Consider the following 3,506-nt stretch of genomic DNA (forward strand, 5'->3'; position numbering starts at 1 on the left):
CTGGCGATGCGCTTTGCCGGGGGCTCTGGCTCTGGCCAGGGTTGGGGCTCCCGCTCCGGCCGGGGCGGGGGCGGGGCCTGCGCCCAGGGGCGGGGCCAGGCGGCGAGGCGGCCGCGCCTTACAAGGCAGAAGAATGTGCGTGCTGGGCCGGGCGGGGCCCGTGCGGAGGGGCCGCGCAGCCCCCCGGCCTTATTTGGCCTTCACGTGCAGGCGGGGAAGGGGGGCAGTCGGGTGACCACCCCTTTCATTGCCGCTCCTGTCTCCAAAGGCGACAAGGCCCTTCTTGGGTACAGGGAGGGCAGGTGATGGGGGCGAGGAGGCAGAGCCTCCGGGGGTCCCCGCGCTCAGACTCCTCCCCGCATTTTTTTCCCGAAGGCCCTGCTGTCCAGCGCGAGCCCCGTGGGAGGACTGGCTCCCAGCAGGCCAAGTATGGCCTTTTCCAGTCGGAGGCTGAGCTGGACAACTTGCATGTCGCAAAGGACCAATCATCCTCAGGCCAGGGGCCAACACAGCCATCTGGGGAACTTTCCAGCACCCAGTTACTTACTCTGTAAGCCGTAAGGGGCACCTGCTATCCGCCTGGCAAGGTGCTGGGGACGCAGCGGTGCGCCACGGCCGCCCCCCAGGACGCGCTGTGTTTGTGGAGGGCGATGCCACGAGCGCTTAACTCCGAGCGTCTAGGACTGAGGACGAGGAGCCTGGATGGAGAAAAAAGCAGACGAGGGCAGAGTGACTGGGGTGTGTGGCCCGGGAAGTGACTTCTGAGCAGGCTGCAGTGGTGGAGTGAGCCCCGAGTGGAGCTCCCTGGGCTCCGGGCCAGGGAGCGGCAGGACGGGGTCTGAGAAGCAGGAGGAACTGTTCAGCGGATCTGAGCAGAAGGGAGGGCGACCTGCTTGTGTCTGCACCCGGTCCCCCTGCAGCCTGCCTTGGATAGACGAGGGGGTCCTGGACGAAGCAGGGAGAGTAGGGAGGCCGCCCAGCCCCGACGGTTCGGTTCCGACGAGAGGCGAGCAGTGCGGGTGGAGAAGGGTGGGCTCCCGGGCGTGTTTCTGTTGGTGCAGCCAATAGGGCTGCGGTGCACGGGGGTGGGGTGAAGGGGAAAATCAAGGTTGACTCCAAGGTTTTGGGTCTGAGCAACCGGAAAGATAGAGCTGTTATTTCCTGAGATGCGGGTGGGACACTTGTGGGTGGAGCAGGTTTTGGGAGTGATTTTCATTTAGACATATTAAATTAAAAAAAAAACAAAACTTTATTTTTTTTTAAGTAAGTTCAGGCTTACAATAAAGTTACAAGAATTGTGCAAAGTACTCCTGTGTACCTTCATCTAGGTTCTCCTTTGGCTTTTCTTTTCTCTCTCTCCATATATATATTAAACATATATTTATCTCCATCTCAACCATTTGAAAATAAACAGTATACATCATGCCCTTTTACCCCTAAATTTTCAGTATCATCCAAAAAAGAGTATTGTCTTACATGTCCTAGTACAATTGCAAAAATTAAAAAAAAAATCATTGATTCAATTACCGAATTTACAATCCATATTCCAGTTGTGCTAATTATCTCCATTTGTCATTTATAGAAATTTGTTCCAACCAAGGATCCGTCAAGATCTTGTGTTGCTTATTCCTCTCCCTGGTTGTTTTGTTTGCATGTTTGTGGTAAAATAACATAAAACTTGCCATTGGCCCTTTTCAAGTGTGGAGTTTTGTGCTGTTAAGTAGGTTTCTTTGTAGTGCAGCCACCAGCTGGGACTCTGTGCCCATTAGACACTAACTGCAGGTCCCCTCTTCTCCCAGCTTTGGTAACGCTATTCAGCTTTGCTTCTATGAATCTGATGACTCTCAAAACCTCATATGAGTGGAATCAGATAGTATTTGTCCCTTTTTGACTGGCTTATTTGTTTATTTATTTTGGCTTATTTTTCTTAGCATAATGTCCTCAAGATTCATCCAAGTTCAATATATGTCAGAATTTCCTTCCTTTTTAAGGTCGAGTTGTATGAAATTCTATCATGTTTTATGCCATATTTTGCTTTTGTATTCATTCTGCTGATGGATATTTACCTTGTGGCTATACTAAATTATGCTGTTACAATTGGGGGGAGTGTAGCTCAGTGGTAGGGCACCTGCTTAGCATGTGGGAGGCTCTGAGTTGGATTCCAAATAACCAAAAAGACACCACACATTCACACACACACACAGAGTAAATGGATGAATAATGCTGCTATGAACATGGGTGTACAAATACCTGCCCAGTCTGGCTTTGAACTCCTGAGTTCAAGTGTTCCATGCCCCAGCCTACAGGTGTGTACCACTGGACGGAGCTAGAAATCCATCTTTTAATGCATTCATCAGTTAATGGACACTTGGTTGGTTTCCTCTTCTTACCTGTCATGAGAAATGCTGTTACAGACATTTGCATATGAGTTTATGTGTTGATATATGTTTTCACATTTTTAGGAATGTAAGATTTTCAGAGTAAGATCATTAAGTGTGTTAGTCCGCCTTCTGTAACTATAACAATTACCTGAGACAATTAGTTTATAAAGAGAAAAGGTTTATTTTGGCTCATAATTTTGGAAGTTGCAGTTCAGGATCAGTTGGCAGCACATCATTCTGAGAGCGTGTGCTGGAGTAGACTTACCTACATTGTGAGGCAGGGACAAACGAGAACAAAGAGAGGCCCAGGTCCCATAAGTCCCTTCAAGGGTATGCTATCAGTAACCTAGAGGCCTCCCCTAGACCCTACTTCTTGTACTCTTTTTTTTTTTTTAATATTTATTCTTAAGCATTAGGTGGACACAATATGTTTATTTTACATTTATGTGGTGCTGTGAATTGAACCCAGTGCCTTGTGCATGCTAGGCGAGCACTCTACCACTGAGCCACAACCCTAACCCCATCTTGTACTCTTTTCTGAGACAGGGTCTTACTAAGTGGCCCAGGCTGGCCTCAACTTGTGAGCCTCTTGCGTCAGCCTCCCAAGTATCTGGGATTACAGGCAGGCTGTTTGTGTATCTTGTGCCATATCCAAGAAACTATCCAAAACTATTGCTTTGCCACATACCTGTAATCCTAGCTCTTGGTGAGGATGTACCTCTGTGGTAGAGCGCTTGCCTAGCATGTGTGAGGCCCTGGGTTCGATCCTCAGCACCACATATCAATAAACAAATAAAATAAAGGCATGCTGTCCATCTACAACTACAAAAAAATAAGAAAGTAAAAGAAAAACTCCCATAGGTTTAGTGCCTTTGTCCTGAAACACACGTATCAGGATCCCAGGTTACCCACACTTCTGCCCAACCTGGCTTTCATCAGGGGTTCCCACAGCTGTTCCCCAGATTTTTTAAAAAAATATTTTTGTAGTTGTAGATGGACACAATACCTTTATTTTATTTGGTTATCGTATATAGTGCCAGGAATCAAACCCAGTGCCTCAGGCATGCTAGGCACGTGCTCTACCACTCAGCCCCAGCCCAGCCCAGCCCCAGCCCCAGCCCAGCC

At 48.7% G+C, this 3,506-nt stretch overlaps 1 protein-coding gene across 2 annotated transcripts in view; it reads right to left on the reverse strand.

The window, feature by feature from the left end:
* Positions 1-1,024, reverse strand: part of Myl9 (myosin light chain 9) — a 9,567-nt gene extending 8,543 nt beyond the window's left edge. The window contains exons 1-2 of one of the 2 annotated variants that reach the window (XM_015481060.2): positions 890-1,024; positions 548-698 (exon numbers count right to left, since the gene is read on the reverse strand). The gene's annotated coding sequence lies outside the window, so the exon portion shown is untranslated. Of the gene's footprint in view, positions 1-547 lie in introns of both variants that reach the window. The other variant, XM_015481057.2, reaches the window with a different exon arrangement.
* Between the last annotated feature and the right edge of the window lie 2,482 nt (positions 1,025-3,506).

The sequence above is a fragment of the Marmota marmota genome, unplaced genomic scaffold, assembly GCF_001458135.2.
Source record: "Marmota marmota marmota unplaced genomic scaffold, marMar, whole genome shotgun sequence".
In the NCBI taxonomy this organism is placed as follows: Eukaryota; Metazoa; Chordata; class Mammalia; order Rodentia; family Sciuridae; genus Marmota; species Marmota marmota.